Consider the following 16,624-nt stretch of genomic DNA (forward strand, 5'->3'; position numbering starts at 1 on the left):
TGAGAGTATGCTGTGGTTTTGCCGTTGTTACATTTTTACCTCAGAACTTTCAAATGGAAATTAAATGGGGAGGAGGAAAAAGTAAGACAGAAAACCAAAGTGGTTTATACTTGAATACAGAGTAGCAAGTAGTCATTAAAATTAGTTTATTTATGCTGGAAATATTGGCTAAAATTACAAAGCTTACAGTCTTCGTGGCTTTTAGCCCCGGGCATTGCTGCAGAGCCTTTAAAAGGTTTTGCCCTAAGGAGCTGGTGCGATTGAAAATTTTTGACAGCCCCTCCTTCCCAAGAGCTTTGATACAGGGTTCTATTTATAAATATTTACTGACTCCAGACAGTCGTGAAGAGCCTTTCATGCTGTACCCAAGCCTGACAAGTGACATCTTCAAGTTGTGTCACAAGGGACTTCTCCACTTTCCATTCTGACCCTTGTATCCATCTTGGTCCTCCAGGGGATCTTAGCTCCCTGTGCGCGATGCTAACGGGAGCTGGTCACTTAGAAATACTGATCGGCTGAGTTACGGACACCTTCCAGGTTTCAACCCAACCTCACCTATGACATCAGAACCCATCCCTATCTCACCAGAAAGGTTTGAAGTACGGGACAGGGGTAAAGTTTGGGATGCTCAAAAGATTCTGTATCTTGATGGTGACGACACTTTCACAGGGAATTTACAAGTAAGAGCTCCTCAGTCGCATTCCTAGACTATGTGTGGGCGTACATTACACATCATGAAACATAGTTTTCTAAATTTTAGACGATGTGATAGATAAAAAACAAACTGGGAAAACAGTTCATTATCATACTCTATCTATCTATCATCTGTGGTGGTATTTTACTTGTACTGAAATGTGATTTTAATTGTATGTTAATAAATAAAGTTGTCTGGGGGTCAGAGCTATTAGAGCCATAGCAAGTGCGTGGCGGCGGTGGCGCACGTCTTTAAGGACCTGGAGGGCGGTACATTCAGACAGTGACGAGGCAGTCACATGTTTGGGTTTACAACCAATGAGAAGGCAGAACAGGAAGACTTTAAAGACAGACACACAGGAAGTAGGCCTTTTCGGAGAGCTCTCTTGGCTGGAGAGGATCCCTGAATCAGGAAGGGTGAGGCTCTTAGCTCTGACCTCTTGGCTTTCTTCTCTGAATTGGCTCTGTGTTTCTTATTTTATAAGACCGTTGGTTACATCTACATTTGGCGCCCAATGTGACAAGAATCCATTAAAAACCGCTTAACTTGGCTTGGCGGCAGGTCCGGTTTCCCACCAGGGCGGCCAGCAGGTCCGGTCTCCCGCCAGGGCGGCCGGCAGGTCTGGTCTCCCGCCAGGGCAGCCGGCAGGTCTGGTCTCCCGCCAGGGCAGCCGGCAGGTCACGTTTCCCGCCAGGGCAGCCAGCTCCCTAGCCCGGGCCCAGGTCGGCTTGGCCTCAGGCCGGACTAACTTTGAGCTACTTGCTTAAAGCCGGTGCTACAGACAATTCAGGCCTGCCCTGCCGAACAGGGCCCCTGCCTGTAAAGCCAACACACGTGGTTGGAGCTTAAGGTAGCCAGAGCCAAGCCTTGACTAGGCTCAAGCGGGAACACGTGGCTGGATTCAAGTTCTTAGGCAGAACTTGTGGCTACGGTTCTTGCGTGTTCTCTCTCTCTCTCTCTCTCTCTCTGGATCCACACCTCGGACACTAGGAGGCTGTTTTGAAATTCCCTTGGATTGGTACTGTTCTACGAGGACTTGGTAAGTCACTTAACATATCGAATATTTTAAAGGAAACTATTTAAAAGAGAAATTTTTTCCACATTTAAAAAAAAAATGGGTTTTCTGTGTTCACTGGAAGAAAATTGGGCTTTGTTTGCAATTTTAGACAGTCTGACAATGGAACAGCTATATGAGAAGATTAATGTTGACCGAATTATGCTTTTTATTACTATGCTTATTCTCATTTTACTATTTAAAAAGATAGTCAATTTAAGTGCCAGGATGACAGCTTTAGAAAAACTTGATAAACCTGTAAAAACTCAGACAGAAGAAACTAACAGTGAAGTTGCTTCAAGATTGGATCATAGGGTTGCAGAAAGAAAGCCTGTTTTCACACAGTCACCCTTAGTTTGTCCAGTAACCGTACAGCAGTTGCCTGATCAAATGACTACACAAAATATTTGGGCTCCAATTGAAATGTTAGATTTACGAAGGTTTAAGGAGGCAATAGTATCTTATGGCATGCATTCCCCGTATGTAAAGCAAATGTTAAACTCTTGGTCAACATATAATAGGATTGTACCACAGGATTGGCGGGAGCTGGCACAAGCTGTTCTTGAACCCAGTCAAAGGCTTCAGTGGCTAACTTGGTTCAAGGATGAAGCTAAAAACATAGAAAAACAGTGGAGAGATAAAGGAATACAAGTCTGCCAGGATCAGCTTATTGGAGAAGGTCAATATGCTTCAGCACAAGCACAATGTTTATATGATGTCCAAACCCTAATTTTATGTCGAACAGCAGCCTTGAATGCATGGGACAGAGTTGAGGAACCAGGAAAAAAAACTGAGTCATTTACAAAGGTTGTACAAGGCCCAAAAGAATCTTTCACAGATTTTTTACAAAGACTGGCTTCAGCAGTAAAGAGAATGGTCCCGGATTCAGAAGCTAGTAAGATAATAATTGAGTCTTTGGCCTTTGAGAATGCGAATGCAGCATGCAAAACAATAATCAGGCCGTTAAAGGCAAGATCTGCACCTTTGGAAGATTGGATTAGAGACACGGTTAATGTTGAAGCTCATGAGCATGATGATACGTGGGTAGGAGAAGCAATTTCAAGAGGTTTGAGGAATGTTAGATGTTTTGGATGTGGAAAGCAAGGATATTTGAAAAGGGACTGTAAACAGGTCATTCCTAGAAACAATGTTTCTTCAAGGAACAATGGCAACAGACTGCCCCTTCCTTCTGGAGTATGCAGAAGGTGTGGTAAGGGAAAACACTGGACCAACGAGTGTAGATCAACAAGGGACAGACAGGGTAATCCTTTGCCTCAGTCTTCGGGAAACTCCCAGAGGGGCCTCATGCAGGCCCCAATAGCAAATCCAGTTCAAACCTTTCCTGCAGTCGTAGAGGAAACCCCAACTCAGAACAATTAAATAACCAAATGCCTATTGGAATAAGTCATGCTGGTCAGGATGATGAAACAGAGAGAATAGAAAATTCAGGAGAAAACATAAAGAAAATTTTTTGGCAAACTTCTATTAATGAACAAAGACCAAAATTATCCATAAAAATAAATGGTGTTTTGTTGTCTGGTCTGGTAGACACAGGTGCGGACGTTACCATAATTGCACCAGAATTTTGGCATCCAACTTGGCCTCTTCAGGAGGTAAACATTCAACTGTTAGGAATTGGGACATTATCTCAGGTGAAACAGAGTGCAAGATGGCTCGAATGTATAGGTCCAGAAGGACAGAGAGCAAAATTAAAACCATATGTGGCTAACATAGCTATGAACCTATGGGGTCGAGACTTGTTACAACAATGGAATACTCAGATTAACATCCCTCCAATCTCAGAAACAAATCATAAACTAGCACATGTTTCTGAGAGAAATATTAGAAGGCATTATTCTGAGTGGTCACCAGCCATCCATATTATACAAGAACAGGGCACAACAACTGATGATCTTCCAAAGACATCAACAGCTCTACCTTTAAAATGGTTAACAGACAAGCCTGTATGGGTCCAGCAATGGCCTTTAACAACAGAGAAACTCAAGGCTTTAGAAGAGCTGGTAGAAGAACAGTTAAATGCTCAGCATATTGAAGAATCAACCAGCCCTTGGAATTCTCCTGTATTTGTTATTAAGAAGAAATCTGGTAAATGGAGAATGGTAACAGACCTTAGAGCAATTAACAAAGTAATTCAGCCAATGGGCTCTCTACAATCTGGAATTCCTTTGCCTACTCTGTTACCAAAAGGATGGCCTCTCATAGTTATTGATTTAAAAGACTGTTTCTTTTCAATACCCTTACAAGAAAAAGACAGAGAAAGATTTGCTTTCACAGTGCCTACTTACAATAATTCTCAACCGGTTAAAAGATTTCAATGGAGAGTCCTCCCACAAGGAATGTTGAATAGCCCAACTCTGTGCCAATATTTTGTACAACAGCCATTGGAAGTGATACGTAAAAAATTTCCTAAATCTATAATTTATCATTATATGGATGATATTTTACTAGCTGACTCAAATGCAGATACTTTAGAAAGAATGTTTGAAGAAGTAAAGAAAATTTTGCCTTGCTGGGGATTACAAATTGCTCCTGAAAAGATACAAAGAGGAGATTCTATTAATTATTTAGGATATAAAATAGAGCTACAAAAAATTAGACCCCAAAAGGTGCAAATTAGGAGAGATAGACTACAGACTTTTAATGACTTTCAAAGATTATTTGGAGATATTTCTCATCTAAGAACTATTGTTGGGGTAAAAAATGATGAACTGCATAATTTGTTCAAAACCTTAGAAGGTGACAAGGACTTAAATAGTCCAAGAGAATTATCACCTGAAGCTGAGAAAGAATTGGCCTTGGTAGAAAAAAAAGTACATGAAGGACACGTGGATCGTATTGATCCAAAGCTGGATTGCATTTTGGTTATTTTACCTTCTAGGCATTCTCCAACAGGAATATTAATGCAGAGGGAAGATATTATATTAGAATGGATATTTTTACCAAATAAACCAAATAAAAAATTAAAAACTTATGTGGAAAAAATCTCTGACTTGATTTGGAAAGGAAATTTGAGACTTCGTCAATTAGCAGGAATAGACCCAGCAGAAATTGTCGTACCTTTAACTAAGGAGGATATTGAAAAATTATGGACAGAAAGTGAACCTTGGCAAAGAGCTTGCAGTAATTTTTTGGGAGAAATTAACAGCAAATATCCCAAAAGCGATAGACTTGATCTTATAAAGAGAGCTGATTGGATCTTGCCTCGAATTGTATGGGAAAAACCCATATCTGGAGTTCGTACATTTTATACAGATGCCAACAAACAAGGAAAGGCAGGTTACAAATCAGAAAATTTAAGTAAAGTGGTTCAAAGTCCTTATAATTCAGTTCAAAAATCAGAATTGTATGCTATTCTGTTGGTATTAATGGATTTTTCAGAACCTCTCAACATAGTAACCGACTCTCAGTATGCTGAAAGAGTAGTATTACATATTGAAACTGCAGAATTTATCCCTGATGCTTCAGAATTAACTTCACTATTTATTCAATTACAAGATACAATCAGGGAAAGAAGTCATCCTTTATATATAACTCACATTCGATCCCATACTGGTCTGCCAGGCCCTCTAGCACAAGGCAATGATGAGATTGATAAATTATTGATAGGAAATGTGCTGGAGGCCTCAGAATTTCATAAAAAACATCATGTCAATAGTAAAGGTTTAAAAAAGGATTTTTCCATAACCTGGCAACAAGCCAAAGAAATAGTAAAGCAATGTCCTCCTTGTTCCTTCTACAATCAAACGCCATTACCAGCTGGATGTAACCCAAAAGGTACTCAAAGGAATGAAATCTGGCAGATGGACGTGTTTCACTTTGCAGAATTTGGAAAACTGAAATATGTACACCACACTATCGATACTTATTCAGGATTTCAGTGGGCAACTGCTTTGAGTTCTGAAAAAGCTGATTCTGTAATCACTCATTTGCTCGAAGTTATGGCCATCATGGGTATACCTGCACAAATCAAAACTGATAATGCTCCATCATATGTCTCTGTTAAAATGAAACAGTTTTTTGCTTATTACAATATAAAGCATATTACAGGCATACCACATAATCCTACAGGTCAAGCAATTGTAGAAAGATCAAACAGAACTCTAAAGGATATGCTAAATAAACAGAAAGGGGTAACAAAAACCCCCAGAAACAGACTGCATAATGCTCTATTAACTTTGAATTTTCTTAATGCCAATGAGAAAGGAACAACAGCTGCAGAGAGACATTGGATAATAGAAAAAACTACAGAATTAAATCAGCCTATATACTTTAAGGATGTGCTGACCTCAGAATGGAAACCAGGGTATATGTTACGTTGGGGACGAGGTTTTGCTTTTGTTTCTGCAGGAGAAGATAAGTTGTGGGTACCATCAAAATTGATAAAGGTTCGATTTGAACAAGAGAAACCTCTTAATTAGAGGAGGTGATAGTTCTTCAACCAGCATGAACATCCAATTTAAACTAACTTATACCAGTAACACATGTCTTTTCATTTAATCAGATAATAACTTGCCAAAAAGGAACATCCCCAAAATTAGTCTTGGGGAAAGGTTTTTGTTTTTGTCTTTTAGGAGAATGAAGGTTAAGGAACCTGAAGAACACTGGACAAATGAGACAACTGAGAAAAGGGACAAATCATCTATCCCAGGAAACAGAGTGAAACGGCGTATGGGTATATATTATCTAAAAATTTTTTATGTCTTCCTAAATGTTTGTTTCTGCTTTTCTCTAAAAATTTAACACTATTGGTCTTCTAATAGTCCCAGTTCGATTAAAATTTAAAGCTGACTTTAGAGTTGGAGAATGGCTCTCTCCTTCTTTAAACTCAAGCATGTTGTTAAAAGGAAAATGTAAACCCCCTGTATCATGCCAGAATAAAAGAGCCATCTTCTGCTATGGGACAGGAGAAAAGCCAAATTAACTAAGGGACTATTCTATTACTAATCTCAACTCTTTGATTCTATTCTGATTCTTTAAAACTTTTCTTAAAGTATAAATTTTATATCAAAATTTACAAGATTAATATATAGATATATATACATTTTAACCTTTGTTAAGATATGAATGGTCATATAGAGTATTAATTAATTCTAGAAAAAAGGCTTCAATTAGCTGCATATATATGTCTTTGTGTTCGAGTCTCTTATCAGTTTTCTGCAGGAAATCACGGCCAGGCCTAACATCAACTGAAGTCTCCAGGAAGAAGTTGGGGCCCCATAACAACAACAATTCCACGTGGACAATAATAACATCATTAAGCTGACAAACATCATCTACAGATCAGCTTTGAACTACAAGGTGCTCATAGCAATTTTGAGATGACTAGCTAAGATGATCCAGTCTCAAAGACTACTTGAATAAAGACTTGAGATAAATCCTGAACTTTGGCATTATACACAGACTGGATAATGAAGGATATGGTTACCTTTCCTAGAATTTGACAATTAACCTAAAATTTTTCTTTCAGGATAAAGATAACTTCGCCCATACCCAGCAGGAAGCAATTTTAAGAATACGACGCCCACATTCCCAAAGAGGTGGTGTGGGGCGGGTAGTTTTTTGGTCTTTTTAATGGGTTTTAGGTCTGGGATAATTTTCATTGTTTAGGGGAGTTGGTTACAAGTTGTTGTCAAGGGTTAGGAAAAAGGCTAAGCAAAGGAGATTAGATTTAAGGTTCTTGTTTAAAAAAAAAAAAGAAAAGGAAAGAAGAAGAAAAAGACAATTATTAGTTTTAAATACTTTACATTGGATTGGATTGTTTTATATTGTATACAAATTATATATATACTGAAATTGATATTGTTAGAAAATGCTATATGTATATTTCTAATTGTACTTATACCGTTCATTTAACAATGCAATTTTCTGATCCTTGAATGTTATTATTACCAACTATTAGGATATAAAGAAATGAAAGTTAGTAGTTAGACATTACAATAGAACTTGTAGTCATATTAGATATGTTTTAAAAATTGAGCAGATATATTTTAGACAGGTCATCTTCAAACCCTTCAGAGATCTACAGAATATGGCATTTAAAATGTTTTAATAACTTAGAAAATTTTTCTTTTTTGTTATGATTATGAGACATGTCGGCTCCTGGCAGTACCAATCTACTTCAGGGAAAATATGGGCATTGAAGAAACTGTATGGAGTTAACTTTCATTGTGGCAAAAGTTAACCACTGGACAACAAAGTATCCTTGAATCAACTGCTGACAAAATGGACAGACAGGACATGAAACAAAGGACTACTGATTCTTGCCAAAACAAGTGTGGTTATGGCTTTATCAAAAGGCATCTTCTGAGGCCAGGACAATATGGCACCATCCCTGAAGTGGCCTTCGCAATTCGGAAAAGGTACAGTGCCCTTTTCTTCGAAGGCAGCTGAACAGGCAGTGGGCCGATGGCTTCTGATGTGCAATGGAACAGCAGCTGAAACAGTTATTCTTGAAGAGTAACTAAGCTCACGCCTCTTAATAGTAGACTGGCATTTGATAGAGGGATGTGGAGAAGAATGGGATGCTGAGATGAAGCCATATATACACAGCCAAGAAGAATGGACAGCTGAATTAAAAAAAACAACAACAATTTCCAGAATTTAAAATCCTGAATCATGACATGACACTAGTGGAATTCAGGTGTTTCTGGTACATGGACTGCTCTCACCCAATGTGAGGTTGAACTGTTGACCTTGTGTACATCCTACTTCCCAAATGAGTCTGTCAGAGATGCTAAGCCTATAGGCTGAAGATGATGCCCCAACACTGTGGAGAAACCTCAGGTGACTGTCCAGGCAGCTGGCTGTTTCTGTCAATTCACAAATTTTTTGGAAGTTGCTTGCATGCACTTTCTGTTTTTATTTTTGTTAGCTAATATTATTTCCTTCTTGGGTCTCTGAGGGAGTTGAAGATTAGGTAGTTATAGTTGAAGGTTAGTTAGTTATAGTTGAAGATTAATTAGGATAGAAAGTGAATTAGATACATTTTGGACTTAACAAAATAGGATAGATAATGAAATTATTTTCTCTGAATTTGTCAAATACAAATGGACTAGACATTGTTTAGACATTTATTACTTGTATATATTGTATATAGTCATTGTACTTTTGTATATAGTTTTTCTTTTGTTAGTTATAACCTTTTTCTTTTTTTCCTTTTTATTAAAATAGTATAGGGGAAATGTGGTGGTATTTTACTTGTACTGAAATGTGATTTTAATTGTATGTTAATAAATAAAGTTGTCTGGGGGTCAGAGCTATTAGAGTCATAGCAAGTGCATGGCGGCGGTGGCGCACGCCTTTAAGGACCTGGAGGGCGGTACATTCAGACAGTGACGAGGCAGTCACATGTTTGGGTTTACAACCAATGAGAAGGCAGAACAGGAAGACTTTAAAGACAGACACACAGGAAGTAGGCCTTTTCGGAGAGCTCTCTTGGCTGGAGAGGATCCCTGAATCAGGAAGGGTGAGGCTCTTAGCTCTGACCTCTTGGCTTTCTTCTCTGAATTGGCTCTGTGTTTCTTATTTTATAAGACCGTTGGTTACATCTACAATCATCTATCATACCTTGTACACATGATTTCCTGTAATAAAAATTGGGGGAATCTTTTAAGTTTGAAGATGCTGGCAAGCTCATGGTGATATAGTTGAGATTTCCATATTCTTCTTACTCTGTTTTGTTGCTGGAACATGAGTGTGCCACAGCGTGGCATCTGCAAAGTCACAAGATGAGTGGGTTCCAGGGACAGAACTCGGGACATCAGGCGTGGCAGCAAGCACCCTGACTCGCTGAGTCATCTCGCCAGAGCTGGTTTCCCAAATTTTGCTTCAAAGCCTGAGTTTTAGCAGCAGCAGCAGCAAATAATGCCAATTGTTGTACACACTGTGACAGTCCACTGCTTTATTTTCAAGAAAGCATCTGTCAATACCACAGTGTGTCAACTGTTCAAGGAAAAGCCATTGGAAGGGAAATGGGTGCTTCATATTGGAGCATCCACAATCACTCAAGAAATTCTCTTCAAGCCAATCTGCTTCAATACTCATCGGAAATGCTGCGTGTGAACTTGCGGGTTTTGTTACATGAAGTATTACAATGACAAAGATTGAGATGAAGTGAAATTAATTTTTAACTAGTCAGCAAGAGTATTCTTCTATGAACATGCCTTTTTTTAAAACAACTGGATTCGGGGAGGCTGGACAGATGTCTCAGTGGCTAAAAATACTTCCTCTGCAAGCATGAGACCCTGATTTCAAATGGCCAGCACTGATATGAAGAGTTGAGTCACTCATGTGTATAACGCCAGTGCTGTGGGCAGAGACGGGCAGATCCTGAAAGGCTTCAAGCCTAGCCAAAGCGGTGAGCTTGGAGTTCAGTGAGACCTGCCTCAAGGCAACATGGCAGAGGATAAGAGAGGTCACTGGCTGCCCGGCACTGGCCTCTGCATGCACGTGTATGCACTAGAACACTCATGTGCATGCACCACACACATGCATCTCACACACAGACATGGACATAGACACGCATTCCCACAGAGACACAGACACACACATACACACACATCTGTTTCTCTCTCGCATACATACATATACGCACGGACAATCAGTTTTTCAAATACTAATACATTTTTAAAGTGTTTTTACCTCCAGCTGTCCTTATTCCTCCTGGCCACTGCACTTTTACCCATCATTGCTTTCGCACAACCAGCAGGAAGGGCAAACGGTGTCTTATATTTTCATAAAAAATAACTTTGTCTTCAAGGACACCTTTAAAGTATCTAAGAGACCAACTGTGAGGAGCTGGTGAACCTACGATATTTTTTTTAAAGAATTTAAAACCCACAAAGGTATTTAGCCTGGCAAGTTATTAAAACAGTGACTCATCCATAAAATAAACACATTGAAGTATTTTTCTACTGCGAGAAGGAAATGAAGGGAGTCAGCTCAGGATGTATCTGTCACTGAACACGTCTCTCCACAAGTAGATCTCCAAGTGGGCATATGGATCTGAGTCACACAAATACTGTCAAGCTAAACGTTTGAAATGGGTTGTTTATCAAACAAAGGTCTAGCCTCAAGGGTTCTAGAAAGCTCTCAGAATTTTTGCCTATGTTTTCACCCAATGGGGCTAAACAAAATCGACTGATTCCTTTCCTCTGCTCCTTCCTGAAGTACAAGCCAGTGGAGACCCACACTGGCGGCACAACAGGCTTTCTTTCTCTTTTTTATTTGAAGATTTATTTTTATCTTTTTTGAAGATCATTTTGGGGGGGGGGTGTGCAGGCAGAAGGAGAGCGCAGACAGAAGAGGACATCAAATCCCCCGAAGGGGAATTGGAGTTACCCACAGTTGTGAGCACCCCCCACCACCACCACCACCATGGGTACTGGGAACCGAACTCGGGTCTGGGAGAACAGCCAGTGCTTTTAACTACTGAGCCATCTCTCCACTCCTGGCAGTACTCCTGTCTATAACGAATGCACACCCTCCCAACGCACTGTAACCAGGCACAAGCCCAACCGGGCAGCCCCTGTCTTCAGAGTTCTAGCCTGGCCCCCAAGTCAAACAGTGCTGAAGAATAGGACACTCAAGTCAGAGGGAAGGGTCCTCAGGCAGAGAGGTCCAACTCCACTGGCAAAACTCCACATGCTTCCCTTTAGCTAAACCATCACCTGGGTTAAGTACTAGAAAAGCTCACGTGGAACACAGCTAGCTAGCCAGTCAGTCTAACAGGATCAGGTTACTAACAGTGACTGTAGACTGTTACTAACAGTCAACGACCAGGTCTCCTGGAGGAGCTTCTCCACAGGCAGCAGCTCTGGGTTAATTCACTGACTCAGCTCACGTAGAATTCTCCTAGGCTTTCAACCCTACAGACGGGACCTAGTATTCTGTTGGTCCACTAGCACCAAGCAGACTCAACAAACTGTATACTGTCCTGATTTACAATGGTTCACCTCCAATTTTTTAACTTAACCATGGAGCAAAAGCAATACACACTCAGCAGGAAATACACTTTACATCTGAATTATGGTCCCTTCCTGGGCTAGCAATGTGCAGTATGGCTCTGTCTCCAGACACTAGGTGGCGCTGCAGCTGTCTGTGGGTCACATGATCATTAGCACAAATAATCAGCACTCAGCACACAAACTGGGTGGCCCAGTGCCTTCTGGATACACACATTTAATACATGACATGAGATACTCAAAATTTTATTAGGAGGTCTCAACACTCGGGAGGTGAAGGTAGGGGGATCATAAGTTCAGGGTCATCTTAGCTGTTTAGTGACTTCAGAGATTCGGTCTCAAAGCGGGTGGGGGTGGGAGGCTGTACTGATAGCTCAGCTGGTAAAGTGTGTCCTGAGCTGAGTAAGCCTGAGGACCTGAGTTCAGTCACCAGAGCCCACCTAAAAATCTGGTGAATAGTTAGAAAGGAAAAATTAGTCTTCTCTAATGAGTCTCGCTGGGTTTAACAGCCACACTTCAGGGTCTCGTATTGTTTTGTTTGGGCTTTTTTTTTCTATCTTATTGGTCTTTTGCTTATATATTTTGGTTTCTGATTGTATGTTTTGTGGTGTGTGTGGGGGAGAGTAAGAGAGGGAGGGAGGGAGGAAGAGAGAGAGAGGTGTTTCTTGGGGGTTTTGTTTGTCTGCTTGTTTTTAAAGAAAAGGGCATGGAGTTGGGTAGATAGGAAGGTGGGGAGGATCTGGGAGGAGTTGGGGAAGGGGAAAAGTGTGACGAAAATACATTGTATAAAAAAAAAAACTTTGAAAAAAATAAATTTTAAGGCTAAAAAATTAAAATGCAATAAAATGGGGGAGAAAAAATGGTGAATGAAGTGGCCTCTTCTTGTAATTGCAACTCTGGGGAGACAAGTCAGGCTGATCCTGGGTTTGCTGGCCAGCCAGCTCAGCCTCCTCAGTGAGTTCCAGGTCAGTGAAAAACCCTGTCTGAGAAGAAAAAGATGGACCACTCCTGAAATATGACACCCAAGGCTGGCCTGTGACCTTCACATAAACACACAAAGACACACACACACACACACACACACACACACACACACACACACACACACACACACACGGCTTTGTGTTGGATGATTTCACCCAATTATAGGTTAACCTGCATGCCAAGGTAGGCCAGCCTAAGCTACGATATTCATTAGATTATGTGTACAAATGCACTTTCTACTGGTAATATTTTCAACTTACCATGAGTTTATCAGACTACAACCCCATCACCAGATGAGAAGCATTTGTGTGACTGTGGGTACGAAACTCAATTTATCCTTCAACAATTTTCTCAGGTATCTTTACTATCCATCCATCCACGAACTAGCTCATCCATGGAAGCCCAGAATCCTCCAAGTCCACAGCTTCATCAACTACTGATACTGTTGGTTCACTCAAGGTGTCCCTGTAGTCATCAATGCCGCCCACCAAGGCTTCCCTCCCTCCTGCTCTACAGCGCCCCCTTATCTGCTAGCCATCTCTCCCACGCTCGGTGTCATCCCATTCATTTAAATTCTCCGAGACCTCTTTCCCACACTCTCCCAAAAGGGAAAACTGTAAACTTCTTCCACCATGTTGTTCGGGACAAGCTCTCTTCCTCTATCTACTCTTTTTCCTCTCTCTATTTCTCAGAAGCTTTCTTAGCTGCCAACAACACTGTATCATCTTCAGGGCTGCGTCGTATTCTTTCTGTCGTGATATCCAAGAGAAGAGTAGACACACTGCACTATTTCACCAAATTAGTGTTAAATTATTATTAGTAAGCAAAAAAAGTGGAGTCGTCCTAAAATTATTGTTTCTGTCTCTGCTTAGAGAAGTCATAAATGCATACACTGGTCTAGAACTAAAACTTCTAGACCTTTCCAGTGTCACCACTGCTTCCTATAAAGTATCTCTGACATTGCAAGTAAACTCGTCTTTGAAAACCTTACACCGCTCATCAGTCTTACAAAGGGGTCAGTTACCTTCCCTAAGGAAATGTAAACTCAACACTCACACTTGCTGCCTGAGCACTATTAACACACCCGATTCAAGTTCAGTGCCCACATAGGCCTAGGGTTTCTGGGCTACACTTCATTCCCAGTTACATGAGGAAAACTGGGTTTCTTACTTCTTCTCGACTTAAATTTTAGCTGATACGTAAAGTTAGGTTTGCAAGGAGCTCCATGATAAGTGGGCATATTATCATGCAAGGTTTTATTTATGAGACAATTGAAATGTATCTTTGCTAGCATTTGAAAATATTGCCTGCACACCAGGGAGCCTGTGTAAGAAAGCTGTAAATCTACCATGAACTATGGATGGCAGATTGCAGCATGTTCTCCCACAAAGTGGCCCTCTAGAAAGAATTGCATAAACTATGATAAGTGAATACACTTAAAAACAAAGACATACAGGAAATGGCCCGACATGCCCGCACATTATCTCTGTAAAAGAAGACAAAGATCTAAATGTGTATGTGTGTGTGTGTGTGTGTGTGTGTGTGTGTGTGTGTGTGTGTGTGTGTGTGTTTGTGTATTTATTCTCGGCTCTTTTCAAATGACCAAAGATGCTAAGAGACAGCACCAGGTGCATTCCCTCACTGTACATGTATTTGCTGAGGTGAACTATAAGTGTCACCTCATGTCTTGCTTTAATAATAAAAATTAAAAGTGCTTTGTTTGCACTTAAGCGTCCCCTGGCTACCCTACACCGATCTTTGGCATTTCCTTCAATCCTCAGAGACTTAGCCTCACCGGCCTGGGCGGGACAACAGCACATTTTTTCAAACTCCTCCAACGTTTACTCCATGGGACGGTACAGAGGAGATGATGAAGAAATGGCCCGCAGTGGCAATGTTCAGTGGACAGGATGAAGATTCAGACACGCTCCAGAGCCACACAGGGAGTGGGTAACATAGGCAGATTTGTGGGAGGGGAGAGTGAGTCTGGTGATAAAGGCAGCTACATTCAAAGTCAGTGAGCCTGCTACTCCAAGCACGCTGAAGGACCCTGGAACAACGCAGCCACATTCTGAGAGCTCACAAGAAGACAGAAATCTAAAGTTTTTAACACAAAATCACCCTGACATTGGCAAGTGTTTCAGTTGCTTTTGTTATAACTATGATAAGAAGGACAGCAAAGAGGAGCAAAGGTTGCTCACATTCTTGCAAGTCGAAAACAGAGATCCTCAACTTCCACCCCTGGCAACCTATCTTCTCTACCTAGGCTCTGCCTCCTAAAGGTTGCATAGTCTCCCCAAAGAGTGCCACCAGCTGGGGATCCAGTGTTTACACACACGCACACCCCTATGAGAGATATTTTATATTCAAACCATAACAACAAGTGGTTCAAATTATGAAACAAATCAAAACTCTTAGCCCATCAAATACAGCATGTGGGGCTGCCAACGTGTGATTTCTAGTATATATCGTACCAAGCTGGAGGAATATTCAAAGATCTGTAAAGCAACAATATATTCCTAAAACCGACCCTGCTTCACAACTTTTAGTAACCAGATTTCCTTGTTAATTTTCTTTATCTGAATTATGATAATGACATGACAATGAACAGCTCAGATGTAGGCTGGGAAGATGGCTGACTGTGCTTAGCATGCAAGTGAGTTCCAATCCCCAGCACCCACAGAAAAGCCAGGCATGGCGGAGACTGTTTGCAACTCCAGTAGGGAAAGGTAGACACAAGAGGATCCTAGGAGCCCAACATCAGCCATTCTAGCCAATCAGTGAGCTCCAACTTCAGTGAGAAACCCTACCTCAAAAAAATAAGATGGAGAGTAACAGAGGAAGAAACCCAGATGTCAGGCCTCCATGCACGCACATACTCAAAGAAAAAGAAAAAAGATCCTCTAGTTTATATTAAACTTAATTATAATAAATTACATTAGAAGCGGGTATCATTTTAAAATTCATACTGGCATCACTAAAGGTGGTGGTTGGAAAAAATAAAGTATTTGTAATAAGCAAAAAGCACTTTAAAAAGTTCAACGGTATGAGATTTCAGAATTGGTTGGGACAGAATGAAATACAATTACTCTGCATTAGAAGAGGTGGGCTACGTAAGGAAGGCTGGATGAGCATTCCCTACCGCAGGGGAATTCAGTGACCAGTCTGCCAAAGAACAGGAACCTGCTGGAGCCAGCTGAAGTAGAGCTGGTAAAACAGCGCCCCCTAATGGATACTGGCTGATGCACACTATAAGTTTTATAAAGCAAATCTCACAGGATTTTCAGTAAAATCTCCATTTCTTCATTTTTCTTAATCGAGTGGGGAAGGGGATGAAGCACTGTTTTCCCGTTCAAGGCTGGTCTAACACAGTTACACAGGAGACCGGGAGCGCCAGCCAAAATCCACACTACACAGAGGAACTGCATTTCCCCTCTGTGTGAACGTTTGGACCTCAAGACAATGACGGAAGACAACCCTACCCACGTCCTGAAAGCATGAAACCCTCCTTAAAACAGGATTGAAGTGTTTCAGAAGACAAAACTCAAAATGATGTCTCAAGTCTGCTGTTCCAAATGATCTCCGGGAGGTAAACGATGACTTCCCTGAAGGTCTGTAATGAGGATTTCGAAATTAAATCACCTCTTGAACGTTTTTTAAACCCTTCAATAAATTTCAGTACATAACGATTCTTTCAGGACATAGGTAGGTCCAATACAGGTTTTTTTCCGAGCTGATGTGGAGAGAAATTACTTTGGCTGAAGAACTTGAAATATTTACAAACATTTATCTTCTCGCTTCCAGGCTATAAAAGCATATAAATCAGGTTGTCTTCAAGTTGAGTTATTTGCAACTGTGTCTCACTGGAAATAGCACATTTAAGTCAAGCAGAGCAGGCTCCTGTGAAAT

The 16,624-nt window shown here is 40.8% G+C and overlaps 1 protein-coding gene across 5 annotated transcripts in view; it reads right to left on the reverse strand.

Moving 5' to 3' along the window:
* The window catches only part of Akap7 (A-kinase anchoring protein 7), a 148,115-nt gene that overhangs the window by 41,689 nt on the left and 89,802 nt on the right, over positions 1-16,624 (reverse strand). The window lies entirely within an intron of this gene.

Source organism: Peromyscus californicus, unplaced genomic scaffold (assembly GCF_007827085.1).
Source record: "Peromyscus californicus insignis strain IS unplaced genomic scaffold, ASM782708v3 Scaffold_22__1_contigs__length_63687245, whole genome shotgun sequence".
Lineage (NCBI taxonomy): Eukaryota > Metazoa > Chordata > Mammalia > Rodentia > Cricetidae > Peromyscus > Peromyscus californicus.